Raw genomic sequence first — 19225 nt, forward strand, 5'->3', positions numbered from 1 at the left:
GAGATGGGGTCATGTAAATTATCTTTCAAGGTGCAGCTTATGTCTGCCACAAGCAACACACTTGTCAGACTCTTCAGCAGTGTCCTTTGTCTAGATGGAGGCAGGACAGCTGACAGTGGTGATTTGCTGTCTCTCAAGAGCGCCCGCCTGGGATTGCATGGCGGGATGTTGTAACCACCTCGTGGGACTTGAGCTTCGAGAGGCAGGGGCTGTCTCATATTTTTCTTTGTATTCACACACTGCTTAGCACAGTGTATGAATACAAAGGGATGACAGGGCCTCCTAGGTGCAGTAACACAAGCAGTAGTTATTATACTGTGGTCATGTTTTGCTGCTTCTCTATCATTCTATCCTGTTGCAGTCATCAGTGGATAACATAAATACATCACTGGGTGAAAGAGGGTCCCTTTGCTGCTATTTTTGGTTATATTTGGGGGGAAAAAGGTTTAGACGATACCTTCTCAATGTTTGGTTCATTGCATTTTGTGGCTCTTCAGGAAAGGACATGCGTGCCACATGCCTTATTAGTAGTCAAAGTAGTTATTCTAGTTTTGGCAGTGCTGCATGAAAACTCTTGTGAAAAAGCAGTACCTTGTCTATTATACAGAATATGTTCAAATGCAGGGCCATTCTAGCCTTTGTGGAACAACAATTAATTCATCAAAGGAGGCATAGCTGGGGTTGTGTGACATTTGATGGAGTGACAGCTGCCTAATTTTGGCCATCTTTCTTATCAACCCACTAGGAAATACAGCTTTGAGGACAAAAGACAAATATTTTAAAGCTTAAACTGACTGCTTAGAAAAAAATGGAACATTCCCTACAGAGCAACAAAATTACATGATCACAGGGACGTACATTTAAAACTCTTTCCCTTACACTGAGCACTAACTTTTCTATGTCACCATGCCTTTTTGTCACAAAGGAGTATTTCTGCAGCACTAAGTTTCAGGCTCTTTTTTGTCATATTGCAAGAGATACGTTACTAAGTGACATACAGATATCTTCCCATGGTGTTTTACTGAAGAAGTCACTTGACTAGGAGCTCACATTAAAAAAAAAAATAATTGAAAAGAAATAAAACATGATCATATGCAAACAATGTTCCAGTCACTTAAATTCACTTCTGCTTATTTGCTCCTTCTCTTTCTAGTTCTTCCCTGGTTTATTTTTTCCCAGAAAGGATTGTCTGTCTTTTGAATCAGGTCTTTTATATCACAGCTCAGTGTTCTGCTGTGTGAAGTACAAAGTATTTTCTATTTTTTTACATTAATATTCTTATCATCAGCCTACTGTGGAATAATAGATATCTTAAAATAACAGGAGTTTTCACAAAAGGGTTATTATCTTTCCAGAACCATGTAGTTAGCTGTCTTCCAGAGAAGAGAGAAATCCCTAAAGAGATAGATCCCTAAAATTAAATTCTGAAAGGGGTAGCATATAAGACAATATCATAACACAGAGTTTTCCAGCATTTTAAATTAGTGGCATACTATATGTTGGCACCAAACTTTTGTGACAGTTCTAGTTGGCCTGCAGTGAGAGACAAATGGTGTTCTCAGACTCCCATTAATTTATTTAACAGTATATATTAAATCTGTAAAAGTAAAGAAGTCTGGACTTCTTGGAGCAGAATTTATTCTGTAAGCTTTTCTGGGTTCTGTTGCAAGCCACTTCATATTATTAATTACTAGTAGTCTGTTCAGACATTCTTTTATGAAAGTGCAGTTCCTCCTTAGATGCATATTCCATTGTAATTTTTTTTCACTTGGAAGGCTGTGAAACTTGTAAGGTGCTTCCAGAAGGGCTTATATCTTGGAATTAAAGCAGGATGCAACAAGAAAAATATCCTGAAATTTTAGTAGGACATCAAAAGAGGAGACTCCTGGAACTGAGTAATGAACTTCCTTGAAAACTTGCAAGTACTCTCAACTGATGGTTAAGGCTTTCAAAACTAGAGCAAAAAAACCCCAACATTGTTCCTGTTCTTTAGTTGGATGTAAACCGGGAATTCAGAATGTATTTGTAACTTCAGGCATCTCAACACATTGTCTCTATAGCCATTCACTATTACATGAATTCTGCTGTTTCCTCGGGTATGATGCCAATGCATGACTTGTGGGAGCTTTTTATAAATATGTAACAAATAAGTCAGTACAGACCTGATGATTATCCAGGTGTTACCAGCTATTGGGAAATTTGGTTGTTGTTTTAGAAGCAGACCAGCAGATGGTGCTCAAAAATTAGTTGCATCAGAACTGAGCGGTGCATTTCAGTTCATTTTGTTTATTTGTTCTTATTTGTTTGGGTTTACTTTTGTTGTTCATAGAATGGCTATTACACACATTTCTTCATTAAATGAAACTATAAATAAGGATGGAAGAACAGAATACCCAGCAATTTGTGGAATTCTATCTCTAAATTCACACTGATTTGGCTTTTTCCTAGCAATAATTTTTGGGTTTAATTTTTATCTTATTGTATTACTTAATTTCAGTTAAAATGCTAACAGCTTTATCTGTAAACTCTGGCTTTTCTCATAATCAGACTGAGATTGTCTTGTAGTTTTAAGCATAAATGTTACACAATTTGGAGGGTGATGGTAGATGCAGATGATGGTTATTAACTTCTTTTAAAAAATATAAAAATTCTCTGTTTGAACTGAAGTTTAGCTGCAATGATACACAGTAATCTTAAGAGCCTTGGGAATTTTACACACAGTCCAATAAACACAAAACTTTCTGCAAATCAGAAAATCCAGTGTTAATGTTGTATTCAGAAAATTAATGTTGACTTTTGTTAAACTGCAGTAAATTCAGCATACTCTGCCATGCTGCTAACTCTCAGTCCATGGCAGTGACAACCTGTTGACATGCTATATTACAGATTCTGTGGATGGTATGCCCAGGTGCTTTGAAAGTTGGCAGCTTTACAGTCCCTGCTTTCTTGGATGTTTCATGTGCAGACACCTTGATAAATTCCCAGTTCAGTTTATGTTACAGAGTGTGAAGATGAACCTAACTTGGGAGCTGTGTAAGCCCCACCCAAGGCATATAGTCTATTTTAAATTAAATATATTGGCAAGTTAATGAAGATGTTTTGCTTGAATATTAAAAACTTAATACTAGCAGTAACTGCCTTGAGGTAGTTACAGTGGAGTGAAGAGAGAAATTTGATGAAAAATAAAACAAGTGGCAAGTGGTGTAGTGGCAGTGGCATTTTGTGCAGGAGGGATGAATGAGATTGGTCTTTGGCAGGACAGGCATGTTGTGTTCAGTGCTTACTTGCATATCAGTGGAGACAGCTACAGAATTCACAATGAATGTGAGAAGTCTATGACAAGTAACAAAGTTCGGGCTTCATCATTTCCAGTAAAATGCAAGTAGTGTGCACTACACTAGATTTTGGGAAGTAGAAGTTTTATATGGGCATACACACAAAATCAAAACCACCTGTGCATTCTTTGGAAAGCAGAACACGCAGCTTAGAAACAAGAAAAACTTGCAAAGCAACATGCAAATAAAACAAGGTACTGGTCTTGTTTCTTGCTGCTAAGCCTATTGTCATACACCTAATCTTAAGAATAATCTTTCCATTAGTGTTTCAACAAATGTGTCAGGGGAGAAAAAGTAAGGATTTATCTGTTCTCTGTTAGGTTGCACATAAAAGGAGCACATATGTAATACTTAATACAGTATTACATAAAGGGTATCCTAATGCTAATACAGGAAACAATACAGGACCTTCAGAAAAGCATTTTCAAGTAATCACAGCTCTCAGAGTTGATCTGCACTCGTCTTCTTCTGCACTGTTCTTGGCACACCTGCAGCATCCATGAGAAGCATCTCTCTGTTAGGTTTTCTGATGTCAGCTATGGAGACTGCTGTATTTATTTCAGCAGAAAAAAAAAAAAAAGCTGAAATGTACATCAGGATTCAATTCAGAACTGTGAACACATCCATACAGTGTGATTTTCATGGAACTTAAATGTGTGACTCAAGACCTTTGATAAACTGAGAATGAATCAGACTACCCAGAAAGTCCAAAGCAATGTTAATGGACCTGACTTGTAAGCTTTAGGTATAGACAGAAAAAGAAGAGTATTTTTGTAACTGCCACGTCACAATAATCCAGTTAGAAAGTGACATATGCTATGGCTTGAACTCATAGGTGATCAAATGGTTTTCTATTCCTTAGTTCTTATTCTACTGGCAACTGAGGGTCCTGTATGTAGAATACCACTCTGCTTTCTCAATTGCAGGAATTCAGTAATTTATTCATGTTTTTAGTAAACAAACAGGAATTGAAATTGTGTGTGCTGATTTTTTGGACTGTATGAATTACCTGAACTTCCATGGCAGAGTTAGGGACAAGTACAAGCAGGTAATTTGTCTGTACATCTGGAGTCTTTGAATACACCTAATACTGCACATGAAGTTGGAGCTTTGGAGCTGCAGCTCATGTGCAGCTGGAAGTCAAGGCCATCCATTAGAGCCAATGTACCCCAAGGCAAGCTGTTTTGAGCATGTTCTTATGAAAGAGGTCATAAGCTCCTGTGCGAATAACAAAAATGATGGTGACTGAGTTAAGCATAGCTGTAGATCTTTCTCTGTCACACTCTCATCTTTTTCTGGTTTTGATTGTTAGTGCTTTTGTTGCTTTGTTACTCTTGTTGCATATGACATTTACTGTGCGCCACATGATGTTCATCAGTCTTCTTGTTCCAGTAAAGAGAGTGTTTAAAACCTTGTTTCCTGCTCTGATTTCCTAATTGTCTTCAAACAGTTTTATTCACATTCATCTTTGGCTGAGGGATGAGATCATCCTTCTCTTAAACTGAGTGCATATATTTACATTCCTGTTGATCTAATCCACAGTAGACTTGGCCAGTCAGAAAACCAGCATGAATATGCTGAGATGGAGATCATGGGGCCGAGGGTCATGGAGCTCAGGCATGCAATTGTTGCTGACTATGGTTTTCCTGTAAAGAATAGGAGATTGCTGTGACACAGGCTCTGAAGCCTCTGGCAACATGTAGTGGACAAAGAGAGCAGTAGGCTCAGAGCAGGCCTATACAAGCCTGGTGGTTTAGCATCTCTTTTGATAACAGTTTCAACAGAAAGCTCTCTTCACCTGTTGCATGTGTGCTACCTAACATATGCTATCACCCATACTAAAATGGCCTTTCAGGAAAATGCAGTATTGATTATTTCAAAACCTGGCTCTTGCAGTGGGTTATTGAGGCTTTGGAGAGGGGGGACTGGTCTCTAGATCAGAGGCCAAATGGCACAGAATGGGTTATATCCACAGTATGCATCAGTTGGCCCTTGATGTCCCGTGGACAAAATAGAGCACTGCTTTGGCTTCAGGCATAATTTATGTATGCAAATATTTAGAATTAAGGGAAGGATGCACAACACCTCCTGTGACTGGTAAAGGCTTATAAGTGGCATTGTACAGAAGGTATGGGATAGAAAAGTGGCTGGTATAGTCAAACCACACCAGGGCTTGATCTGGCTCTATGTTCCTGTAATTCAGCAGTATAGACACAGGCTGCCTTGGTGACTGGTGAAGTGTGTGATAATTAAAAGCTGCCTGTCAACAGTATCTGGAGATGCTACAGTTCCATTTAAAATTGTCAGACAATGTCAGAGCAGGCTGACAAGGACTAGCATAGGCCTGTTTATGTAGCTCCCACTTAAATAGGCAGACTCAAATGCAGCCCAGAATTACAGTGGTTTTGTGTTCTACCTGCAGAGGGCATTCATACCGTTTAGCACATCATTACTCTCCGGTTGATAGTGAAAGGATTGCTTATGGTTATCTCAGTTATGGGTGCATGAATCAGGAGCTTTATGATAATTGCTTTATTGAGCGTACCTGTCTTTTGTAAAGATTATGAGAACCTCTAGATGAGTACATATGAAACAGATTAAAACTGTGGTTGTGGGAAGAGTGGTGAAAGCTGGTCAGGGATTTTCCTAAGCAAAAATAAATTTTGCTAGCTGAACTACTTTTTCATTGTAGTTACAAAGTGTTTTAAATTATTGTTGTTAATTTCTAGCCCTTTGCATTTTAATAATTTTTAGACATAGTTTGTGCACAGTGCAAAATGCTTAAACTCCTTTTCAATAAAGCTGCTCCACAAAGCTTGTACCTAACTTGCAGAGAGTGGCAAAAGCTACAAGTATGAAAATTTTGGAAAAGACCTAATGAAATCAAGCTAGAATTGAGAAAGGTGATATTTTATTTTCTTGGAACCAAGAAGTGTAAGAAGAAAAAGATAATTATATCAGGGCTATTAATCAAATATTTTTCAAAGCATTTGTTTCAGTTTTAAATTTAATATGAAAGTGATTCTTGTTTTTGAAGAGGGGAGCATGCCCCTTTGGCAGGCTCAGGAAGTATCTTCATAAAGTATCTCCAATCCTGGAAGTGGCTAGGACAAGGAATGTAGACTAGCTGGAAGAACAAGTCTGATAAATGGTAACCCAGGCCCATTGTATCAGACAATGGCAACTGCTGAATAAACACTGGCAGAGCAGTATTAGTCTGCACAAGAGACAAGCTGAAGCACAGAACACTTGAGAACCTATTCATAATATAGCTGTTGATCCTTGGATGCCTCTGGAAGTGAAGATGACTGTTAGAAAGATGAAGATGACTGAAGATAACTGTTAGAAAGTTAGCAGTCTAACAGTTGAAAATAGACTTTCAAGAAACAGAGAGAAAGCAACACGAGAGATGTCTGCCTCTTCTTGAGACCAGGCATTCTATTTCTGGGGATTTGCTCTTAGGACAAACTATCAGACAATATTCTAGGAAGTCTGTATTCATTATGTCAAAGTGAATATGAAGGATGTAATTGAGAATCCAGGGCATTGAGATGAAAATAAGGTGCTTGTCAAGAGGTCATCCTTGGCAGAAAGCGCACCTGGAGTGCAGTACACAGAATTGCTAGAACTGCAGTTTCCTTTCATGTAGTAAGCTAGTGTGTATTCATGAAACTGAGAGTGACTGAATGCTATATTTCAACTTCCACTGCCTAAAAGCTCTCCCCTTGGATGCATATATTTCTGTAGTCTCTTTATACTGTCACAAGCTGCTTGACACAGCTTTCTCCTCTGAACTCTCCTCAGCTCTCTGACAAACCTCATTGACTATTCCTTAGTGGAACTTACATAATAAATATTTGAGTGTGATCACTGCAGATGGGGTGCTAAGACTTGCTGCTTTTAATCATATTTTTAATACTGAAACCTTTCTGCTTATTCACACTTCCAGTAAAAGGGTTTATGAGCTTTATTTGAGAAGTGACTAGGGTTAGTTAATGCCAGGTGGAAGAAATTCAGGAAAGCTTTTATTGCTGACTGACACAGATAATTTTCTGTGGAACCTACCTATCCTTACAATGGGCTCTATAATACTGGGTTTATGGTGCCTGATGGATGTATTTAGGTATGGGAATACAAAAAACATTCTTAGGACTGCTGGATCAAATGTTGCTAAGAGATTAAATTGCAACAGTTACCTGACTTTTCTACGCCTTTGGGTAGTGAAAGGGAGGACTGGACGAGCTGTTGGAACTTGCTGTTTGTTCTAAGTTTGGCAAACGATTCTACCTGTCTTTTCTGTTTCATGTGCTGCAGATGAAACATGGGTACTATTCAGAAAGGATCTGCTGGTGAAGCAGATCTTGAAGCAGATGAGGAGTGAGATTTCTAGCAAAAAAGGGGAAAGGCATTACCACCCCATGTCTTTACTATGAGTTCCCATGCCTTTACTGCCAGTTCCATGGTGGAAACCAGAAAAGTTAAATAGATTGGATTATAATTCCACTGTTCCAAATAGGTAATATTTTTCATCATGCCTACTATGTAAATTTGAGACGACTTCAGAGGCTTTGAGCTGACTTAAAATTCAGTTAAATATCTATGTTTTTTCACTGAACAAGTTAATAATCTCTGGAAAGTATATTTGGTCTTGATGAGACTTCTCATATAAAAATGATAAACTTTGTAAAAGCTAAAACATACAGTACAATCAAGTCCTGTGGTTCCCCTATAATTTCCAGCATGCTTTTTTCTTACCTTTCTTATACCAGCTACTAATTTTCTCCTTCAATAATTTAAATCCTTTCTGTTAATCTGTAACTGAAGTAGACTTTGCAAATGAAATGGTACAGTTCTAATCAGATGGAAGTCTGCTATGGCATTTTGCTATGTGTGGTACTTGCTGCTATCTGGTGCAACCTGGGGAGATCTCTGGAAAGGCCAAATGAACACAAGATAGTAAGCTGGATAAGTATTCTAGCTGGATAAACACAAGAGGTAAGCTGTGTTGCATAGAAGGATTTAAGAAATACTATTTCACTTTCTTCTTTCCAGCATCAGGGTAAAGTTCTTATGGCTTAAGCACATTACAGATTCCTGGTGTTCCCTGTCATATAATGAGGGATAGAATGTAAGAGACTAGTGCAGAAGGCAATCTCACACCTGAGGAGTTGCAGCTGCACTAATCACCAAAGATTGGGAACAGGCCTGCCCTTAATAGGCCACAGCTGTGTCCAATGAGAAGCGTGCTACAAAAGGGTGGGTTAGCTGGGTGAGGGGAGGGATGGAGTTTGTTGGTTGTGCCATGAGGAGAGTTGGATGGCTGTGCTGAGGAGTCAGTGCTGCAAGGAGAGGCCCATGAGAAATCACCAAGAGGGTATGGGAACTTTTGCACTAAGTTGACAACAATGTAATAGTCAGCTTGGATACCTTTTCTGTGCTGTTTTTACTTTTATCATTTTTGATTTCACAGTCAGCAGGGTGAGCTTCTGCGTTTTAGTCTTTTAGCTACACATAATTGCCACAGCTTTTAAGAGAGGATTCTCTTAACAGTGACTGTGATCATGAATTCTGAATGCTGCTCTCACTATCTCCCCTATACTCTATTTTACAATCTTCAGCAAAGGGCTTTTTTTTCTTATCATAAACTCCAGATTTCTAGGACTCTTAAACAGAAGTAACTTTCAGTATATATCTCATGATTTAATTCAGAGTTAATAGAGACACAGTTAAAACTAGAAAAATGGACATCTGTAACAGTACAATTTTATTACATTACAAAACTGCTGCCTGAATCTACCTTCTGGCTTCTTTCTCCTTTGGCATTGTGAGTCAAGTCTTTCTCTGAGCTTAGAGTAAACTGTGGCATGTGTTCAAAAATTCATTGCGAAAGCCACCAGTAAGGAGGGATCTTTGCACTGATCGGTAATTTTTATCAGTGGCCTTCCAGGCACAGATATATTGCACATATGGACGTCCTGGTGCAAATTCACTCAGAAGATAGGACAGCAGTTTCCAGCTGTCTGCCTTGTGCAGGTGAACAAGCAAAATTTTCTGGTTATAGTCTCAGTCACAAACTGCATGAAAAAACCTGCTGTATGTAGCATTAGGATGTAAATTCTTAATAAAATAAAAAGTATGAAAGACAGTATTTTGTCGTATGTAAAGCAAGGTAGATGTTGTCCACAATAATAAAACTTATCAGAAAGAAAAAAAAAATTAAAAGCTTCCTTATGAATTCAAAATAATTTTAAGGTATTTCCCCCTTCCTTGTTATTCCCCAGGTGATCCTTAAATCTAGTCTTTTACCTGCTTTTGTGTAACTTAAAAGAATAGGAGATTTCAATATCTGTGGCGTTTGAAAAATGAGACTTTCAGCAACCTTGCAAACACTTCTGCATGCACCTTGAAACATCAGGTAAATTTGCACCCTTAGGAATCATAGAAGATCTTGATGTTGCCCTTGAAGCCAGTAGACTGGAATTCACCATGGTGTGTGTCCTTAATTGGTAAGTCAGTAGAATAGTGCAGAAAAGGTTCTGGTTGTTTTCCAAGAGTAATTTCTATTATGTTTACCTGGAGAAGCATTACATGTTTCTGTGACGTGACTTAGAATAGAACAGATCCACTTTTGTTTGCTTTGCTTTCAACAGAACACATATTTAGTTTGATTTGCAATTCAGAAGCATCATCATAACTGCATAAATTGTATCCATGTTAACCATCACTGGTTTAAATCTTCATTAATTAGACTGTATTTTTTGTCTTACTTTTTTGTAAGAGATACAGTTTTTATCATGAGGAGTAAAAATATGTTATTTTATTGAAAGATATGGTAAAAAATTTATATTCAGTAATTCCAACCAGAAATTACAGTTGTCTAGATATTAGACATTGATAGTTTCTGCCGTTTCAGTTTGAAATACATAATTCAGATTCACATTCAATACCTTTCAAGTTTACATAGGAATGGTAGCTTCTTGATCCAGCTTCATTGCTTTGCATCTGGTTTTTTCATATATTGAGACAGTAACAAATCTGTTTTGCTGAAGACTGTTGATCAAAGTCGTTGGAGCGCAGATCTTGGTGACTACTAGCATTAAGATCCTTCTGTCTTGAAGAAGGATGAAGTTGTGGTAAAATTCAACAGCAATTTTCTTTATGCACTCAGCAGTCACTTTTCATCATCAGAGGCACATGAAGTGGAAAAAATGGTGATTTGGAAGAGGAACAGGTTGTTATTGTTGTTATTGCTGCTGCTGTTGTTTCTTCTGTAAATATTATGATAGTTAGACAATCTATCCTAAGAGTCACTCTGATCTAAAGAGGACAAAGTGACTTGGGGATTAAAGCCTCACAATGTGTCTAGCTCAAGGACATTACTCTCACCTGTGCCATGAATTTGTTCCTATATCTTTGTGTTCCTTAATCGTGTAATCTGTCCTTGCTACACATTTTAACCTGTTGATTCCCTCTTTCATCTCAGTCTTCATATTTTATGCTGAAAAATGTCATGTTTTCTTCTAACATTGATAGGCTCAGTCTGTGTTTTAAAACAATTTCCTTCTACCCTCAAAGAAAGGTAGCTGCTGAGCCACTGTGCAGCTTTATCTTACTGTTCTTTTTCATTCACTTTAAATGTTTCCAAACGTTTTTGCCCTTGAGCCAAGGATTTTCTAACGTGCGTCTTGAAAGGGGTTATGCAGCCGAGTTCTGTCTGTAAAACCAGGAGACAAGAGTTCATTTAAAACGTGGTTGTGTGACTCAGCTCAAATTGATATAATTTTGATCAGAATCTACAAATGCTTATTTCTCAAATGCAGTTTCATAAGTGGTAAAATAAAAAAAATAAATTGCAAGCTATTTAGGGTGACTCTTTATTTACCCTTCCTTTCCCCTTCTCCTGATTCTACATCTGGGCAGCTCAATTCTGTTTCAGTCTTTCCTCTTTAACTGTTTGGCCTAAATACACTCTGATGCATTAATTAGCATATACATGTTTATCTTTGCCAGTCTTAATCTGGAATGAAGCCCATGAACTTGTATTTGCCTATAATGGCCTGACTTTTAAGGTTCAGCCCAGTCAATAAGCATTTCATACACTGCTAGAGAGAGATAAAAAGTCTCCTTGTCCTGGTGCCATCTCTCAGGCACACGGGCCTCAGAGTTGTTAATGAGGCCATTCAGCACCACCACTTTACACAGCATCCAAAGTCAATACCCAAGTAAGTCATTCAGCAGAGCTGTAATTTACCTTCCAGCACCACGGAACTGCCTTCGCCAGCTCTTTGAATGCTTAAGTGCTTGAAAGGTGTGGTGCATTACAATGTAAAAAATAAGACCGAAGGCAAAAATCTTGAAATAATAATTACCGTAGGTTCAAAGAAACAGCATATATCCGTAGCACTCATTTAACTTTATTAAAAAATGAGGTCCTGCTGTTTTAAAGTCAGACTTCCAAATTATTTAAAGAGCCACAAAACGTGAGAATAGCCTCTCAGTGTCAGACTGAATGTCTTATCTAACTTGGTATCCTTTCTCAGGCAATGTCCAAAAATATGGATGTTGAGGGAACACTAGAAAAGGAAGGGAAAACATATATACTCCCACAAATATTCTTATCATCAAGCACTCTGTGGTTCAGGAACTTCCTGAGCTGGTGCTTTGTATTTAAGAACTCTTAATTTCTTTACTTGTAACTTTCCCAGTCTTCTCCAGGAAGAGACAGGAGATAAAATGAGAGCTTTTTTCATTTTCTAACCTTTATTTCTGAGAAAAACATTGGCCCCATTCCACAAAATCAGAAATAGCTATAGTGCTGTTATAGTAGTTCAGTGGCCTATAGCTCAAGTTAGAATGATAATGGCAATTTCACATCTCCTGGCACAAATGCATGACACTGGAGCTACGCATTGGTCATGGAGTGGGACTGATTGATGCATTAAAAATATTTTTGCTGTATTTAGTTGGGTTTTTCTTTCAAAGGAAAAGCTTAAAAATACCTTTAATGAGCTACTTAAAAGCTGAATCTTCGGATGTTTTAATTGTGCAGTCATACTGCTATGAATAAAACATTGCACAGTCTTCTAAATCTGGCCTAATGCCCGAGTCAGATTGGGTGAGCTAAGGGCATTTCTTTTGCAGGTTCCATATGGAGCCTATCTAGCTTTATTTTTATATATATTTTTATATATATTTATATATTTACTATTTATTTTTATTTTTAATGAAGATATTTGGATAATTTCATGCAACTTTCCTTTCTGATTAGTACACAATACTTAACTAGAGTGAATTGACAGATGTCAATGTACAGTAAAAAGCAATGTAAATTGCTGCCTCTATACATAGTAACTAGCACACAAGAATTCTAAGCATCATTATATTCATTTTTATGCCATAGTAAACAGAACAAATCCAAACTAGATTTTTAAGGCTTTTCTTCCGTCCTGATTGTGGCAAGATACAAATTAAACTTTCCAAACTATGCCTTACTTAGTGGATAGTAAGCAATGATTTTAGCACAGCAATTTGGAAGGAAGGAAAATTGAAAGAACAGCATCTCTGGTGCCAGGAAGAGTGCACCCTATGGCACAATCCCTCCATTAAAAACAAATGGGAAAACTAGTGCTAGACAATGCTTCAAACATTTCTTACATAAAATTAAATTTAGGTAAAACTTAACTGCTTAAATTAAAAGCATTTAATGATGCTGAATAAATAGACTGCAGTTTGGTATATCAATAGCAAATAGGTATGGATACAAGTTATGTTTTTATACAACATCTCACAAAGGAAAGACAGCTTTCTCAGTCTGTGTCTCCAGGGGCATATTGCTGTATGTAAGACTGCTTTGCTGCTTAATTACAATTTTTTGTTTGCAGGGCAGATGTAGTGATAAATATACTGGTGGATTCTTACCAGAGAATATACCTTGAGCTATTCTACCCTGTGTACTGCTGTTAAGCATAGCCAAGGAGAGAAATTATTTCACTTCTACATTCTCCAGAAACCTGGTTCTGAAACTGAGCTGTTAGCTTGAGCTGAGCTTCACGCATATGCTAATTTAAAATTGTCTTTGACATGCCTGCACAAGCTGTTTTGACTGTGCACAGGTGCTCACTAAAGAGGTAATTCTACAAGGAGACAACAGCAAACTGCAGAAAAGAGACAGTCAAAGCTGGGCTTTGAAATTACTTGAAATTATTTATGCAAGCTTTCAAACTCAGAGCAGTAATAATTTTTACATTAAAACCTCAAAGAATTTCTGGAACTAATCTTTCCTCTCCCAGTGATGAATCTTATACTAGACTTAAAGCCACATTCAGTTGTAGTACACAGCCTTGGACTCCTGTCCAGTATGTTTGAAAAGGTTGGTGAACTCTGTCAGGTACTCTGAAACCTTTGTGTAAGTATATATGCATGACTTCTATTCAGATGTTTATTGGGGGAAAAAAAATCCAGCTTTCTCACAGCTTAGAACACTAATAATTTGTGTATCTATGAAGTAGAATATGTGCCTACAATGTGACTTAAATAAGACTAGGTGCAGTGTTGTATTCTTGAAATTGCCAGCATATGAAGGTGGGATGAGCTTTTTCCCAACAAATGCATTCTTCTAGGTCCTTAGAGTTCACTGTGTGCACATATGTGAGGAAAATGATCTTTGATTTGTCTGTGCTGACCATCTCAGTACTATCTTGTGTTTAAAACAGATGTGATGTGTCCCTTTGGAGGTCGTTTGTTCCAGCTGTAGGTCCCTAAAGCACACTGTGCACAGAGCAATTTCACTTTCTTGTTAGCATTCCAGAGGAGGAGTGTCTCTTCCCTCTCTCCTCCCATTCATTCAGTTGCCTAATCAAAGTACACAGTTCATATCATCCAAGTGAAGCATTTAACTCCCTCTCCATACTTCCAGAGCATCTGAACATATGGCATTCAATTCCACTCTATGTGGATTGTCCAGAAAGCATGAGGGCTCTAAAGTTACCCAGGCTAGTTCTGGGCAAGCTGGCTAAGCACCAAGAGATACAAATTTGTGCACCATAAGGCTTCTCCTTGGCTAATATATCTTGTTTTCATGATACAATACAACCATAGCAATATAGATTTTGGAACCTAAGATAACTCATCTGCTTATAGCTTAGCTATTGCTACATTTTCTCTGTCTCTTTAGAAGAAATCCCCAGTTTCCTTTCTATCCGAGTGTATTTTCGTAATTCGAAAAGGAGATTCTGTTTTTTGTAATGTTATGATATATGATACAATAAACTATAAGCTAATGAATTACTAATCAATTTAACAGATATTTCTTTCCAGAGGTGATTTTCTTCAGAAATATTTTTTACTTTTTAGGCTTTGCAGACTTCAGTGTTGAGCATTTTGCACACTATGTGCATTCAAAATGTGGAAATTTAGTGTATGAGAGTAATTTAATGAACTTGTAGTTTCTTCTAAACCCCAGCTAAGACTGACATTTAAATTATCTCTCATCTATCTTTCATGGCTGGCATGATTTGAAAGAATTAGACAAAACTGTTTTAGAAGATCATTAACTCTGCAAGGATACTTCACAGTATGTGTGATTCTACACCTTATATCACTCATTACTCAGCATCGTCTGAAGCTTTCTAATATTACTCAATGCAGTGTTAATCCAAATGAATACCTCACTAATTGTTATTTAATGCATCCCCAGAAATACTGCTCAGCAACAAAATAACTTAGAAATCATGACTTGTAAGCAGTAAAACATTTCCTTTCATGATTCAAAGGCAAAAGAGAAATACTATCAGAGTGAAACTGCACTGGTAGTAATCAGAGTATATAATAGTATCATTATGCAGGTCTTAGATATGACCTAAAAGGACAATATATCTCCAAGAAAGTAAATGCCTGTAATACACATATTAGCAAAAACTATTTGGGGTAGTATTATGTGTAGTATTGACTACTGGGAAAAACTTATAGAAAAGGCAGAAATTACTTAGTCCTGTATTGAAAGTGTATGGGGTAGTTTTTTGTAGCCTTATTTCTACTTTGTCTAGCAGGCCAAAGCTGGATACAGCCCAGCACCTCAGTGTGTTTGTTGGAGTTCAGAACGGAGCACAGGACTCGAGGTGTGTGCTCAGCAGTGCTGTGTAAGGGCACAGTGCTCCTCAGGTAAGTGCACAGCTTAAATGGCTTCCCAAACCTGTCCCTGTGCCTGAGCAATGCTCTCAGTAGCTATGTACATGTGTGTGCATGCTCCCCAAACCTAACCCCCGTTCTGGAATGCAAACACAGGAACAGCAGCTGTTCAACAGGATTGAGGCAGATTGACTACTCCATGAAGAAGAATTACATATGGGTTTAGTTTTCATTTAAACAAAATGAAGAATCATATAATATTTCCTTGCTTTATTTTTTATAGTATAAGGGTAAAATCCTGATTTTTATCATGTCTCCTATACATGATAAATCATATAGAATAAATATCTGAGCTTTTTATTGTATTTAGTTACGCATCAGAAAAGTAATTTAAAAAGGAAAACGCCTTTCAATTCCATAATCTATTTGACACCTATTTTGCACAATACTATTCAAAACAACTATAGTGTGACACAGCATGATTTTCAATTACAAAACCACATTAGGAGTACATTCAGGTTGCATCCTTAAATCACAAAATGTCACTATAACCTGTTACGTATTAAGAAATTTAAAAAGACCTTGTAAGCAGACTTTTACAATACAAAAAATATTCTAAGGTTCCTGTGGTCTATTTAACACTTAAAAAGCTTTCACCTTATGCAATAATGGGCATACACTACATTTCTACAGCATATTTCATTCAAAAAATATTTGTATTCACATTTCTGGTAACCTCTTGAACAGAGAAGGGCAACCAGAAGTACTGAAGGCATCTAGGACAACTTCTGACTTTTATGAAAAATGCCATGGGATATGGCTGCTTTTTTAGAATGGGCAAGGCTTTGTTTTTAGTAATTTAACTTGTATAAAAATCCCATAGTTAGTAATATACCTGGAACTTCATGTCTCTAAGACAGAACTTCTCCTTCAAATATCAGTTGCCATTAGCAGTTCTCACTACCTGCAAAATTTGAAGGTTATGCTAACAGTAATCAGAACCGGGTATTAATCTGCAAACATTTATACTAAATATACAATAGCACCGAGTACATTCACCAAGTGCAGTGGGTAGCAGCTTGCCACCTGGATTAATGCCTCCAGAGAAATTATTGTTTTACCTGTAACCATGGACAAAAGATGACATTAGTGCAATGGTGTAATTAATAACCTACCACTTCATTAATTGTTACAATGCTATCTTCATGGATCAGCTTGAAAAATCTAGGGAACTTGAAAGGTTTTGTTGTGTTTTTTTTTTTCCTTTGACTATTCAGAAGAAGAGACAATAGTGTGTTAACTTGGTATTCTCTGATGATGATTGATTTGTATGAACAATGTCTTCAGCTCAGGACAAAGTTGGAAACTTTATAAAAATAGAAAAATTTTAAAAATAGCATTTGATTCTGTCAACATCTTTTGAAAATCAAACACAGAACTGATTTTCTACTGATAAAGAAACAAAGTGCCATAAGACAGAATCTGTCCTAAACAAAGTGCCATAGGACAGAATCTGTCTCTAAAAAGCTGAGAGCCCAAAGAGAAATGGTATCTCCACTACCTCAAAATCCAAGTATTTTAAGTCTAATTATTGTAAAACTGCCACTGCAGAACATGGCCTGCAGGCACTCAAGTTTAGAGCTGACAGTGTTTCTAGTGATCAGAATTTCAGATGTGTTTAGTTAACAACTGAGATAAGAATAAGACATGTGGTAGTGTAAGACAATAAGCTTAACCTCTCCCCTCTTAAAGTGAGATTGGCATTATTCAGTGAACTTTTTTAGGTAATCCCCCAGGTTCTATTGGAAACAGTCACCACTAATAATTTTTTTTTAATGTTATTTCCCTAATGTCACTTTTCTGCCTGGCATTGCTGAGTTTCTATTATGAGCACACATGAGCTATTCAATAGATTGCAATCTTTGTGGCATCAATACTTGCCAAAAGAATTAGACTATAGCATATATTGGTTTCCAAATGAGATTACAAAGGGAGTGGTACAACACCTCCTTATTTATTGGTGACATGACACCAACACGTGTAATTATTCTAAGTAATACACAATCAGCTACAGGGTCTTCAGCTGAAAACATCATTATACTGTTCAATCATCTCACCTTTGCAGCATGGGAGTTTGATTAGTTTAGAAGGTGCTGTCACATAATGGTTTTGCCCAAGAAGTAGCTGGTTGGAAGCAGAGAATTCTTTTGTACTTAAACTAATGCTACAAACTGAATGCAGAAAGTGCCCTGATTGCAGGAACAGTCAACATGTAAAAGAATTTATCAACCTTCATCCTAACCTAGGCATAGCCAAACAGTTTGAGAAGTGTGGGAATAGAAAGTGGACTGTCAAAAGAGAAAAGGGTCCAAAACTTACATAAGGTCCTCAGTGAAATTGTTCCTGAGAGTCTTGATGGATCAATTCATAGAATGCTGCCTCTCTGAAAACTGGGCTGCAGAAAATGCATCTGACTCACCAGTGATTAATTTTTTGGTTTAAGAAATGTACACAGATTAATAGGGTGTGCCTGATAATGGCATGTGGTTATTCTGGGTGTGAATAACCTCTAGAGTCTGTCAAAACAGCTGGCTTCAGGGTTAGTCTCCAGAGAAAAAGCAGAAGAAAATCTTTATTGAAGAAGCACACTGCAGATGAGAAAGGCATGTGAGGGGAGAAGCAAAGTTATTAAAGTACAGTATCTCTACAATGCTTTATACAGTATTACACTAGCTATGAAGAATATTAACATCAAATGGTCAATTATATTAATTTTTCCAGATATATAATCTTAGAACTAGTCAGACAAAGGACTTGAATGCAACGTTCTAATTTTTTTCCTACGTAGGAAAAAAGAAGTAAATGCTTTGACGCTGGCTATTTTTCAACTTTTGTTAAACACTGGGCAAAATATTACCTGTATCAAAAGCTGCATGTACTAGCCAATGCCATCTGGTCCCACAGCACAGCAGGAACAGCGCTCTGTGCTGACACAGGTTTGCAGCGCGTTAGGGCCCGATCTGCTCAGCTATTGCTGCACAGAAAAGCTGAGGTGCCGTCATGCTCAGCTAGCAAACTTCAGATCAGCCCGAATTCACTCCCGGCCGCGGGAGCTCGGCACCCGTGACACGGTGGGGCTCAGCCGGTGCCCGGGCAGCGCAGCCCCGGTGCCCGGGCAGAGCGGTTTGATTCCCGGCCCCGGGCTCCGCGCCTGGCTCTCCCCACCTGTGGGGATTTCGCCTCGCGCCCTGGTGGCTGGAATGGGAAAGGGCTGAGCCCGAGGCGGCCGCCGGGACGTTTCTCTCGGGGAGAGGAAAATTCCAGCCGAGAGGAGCGGCCCATCCCCCGCTGGCCGCTGACAGCCCGCGGCCGAGGCCGAGCGGAGTCCCCACTCCGGCCGCAGCTGGAGGGACAGCCGGGTGTGTGGGGACAGCCGGGTGTGTGGGGGCGGGAGGGAAGGAGGGAGGCGCTGGGACGGGAACAGGGAATCTCTGTCTCCGTGCGTGCCGGAGCGGGGAAGGTTCTGCATTTCAAGTTTCTCGCCGCGAAGTTGGGTTTTGCTTTTTTTTTTTTTTTTCCCCTTGCTTCTGTGTTTTTTTCTCCTACGCCCAAGGTGTGGTTCCGCGATCTGTAGGAGCCTGGCGCAGGCCGTGACCGCGGCCGCCGCCCCAGGCAGGCGCCCAGTGTCCGCGCCGTAAACAGCGGGAAATGCCCGTGCTCGGGGGCGAGGCGGTGCCGGGGGCTGCGGAGCGGGGCCGCCCTCC

The sequence above is a fragment of the Ammospiza nelsoni genome, chromosome 7, assembly GCF_027579445.1.
Source record: "Ammospiza nelsoni isolate bAmmNel1 chromosome 7, bAmmNel1.pri, whole genome shotgun sequence".
Classification (NCBI taxonomy): Eukaryota; Metazoa; Chordata; class Aves; order Passeriformes; family Passerellidae; genus Ammospiza; species Ammospiza nelsoni.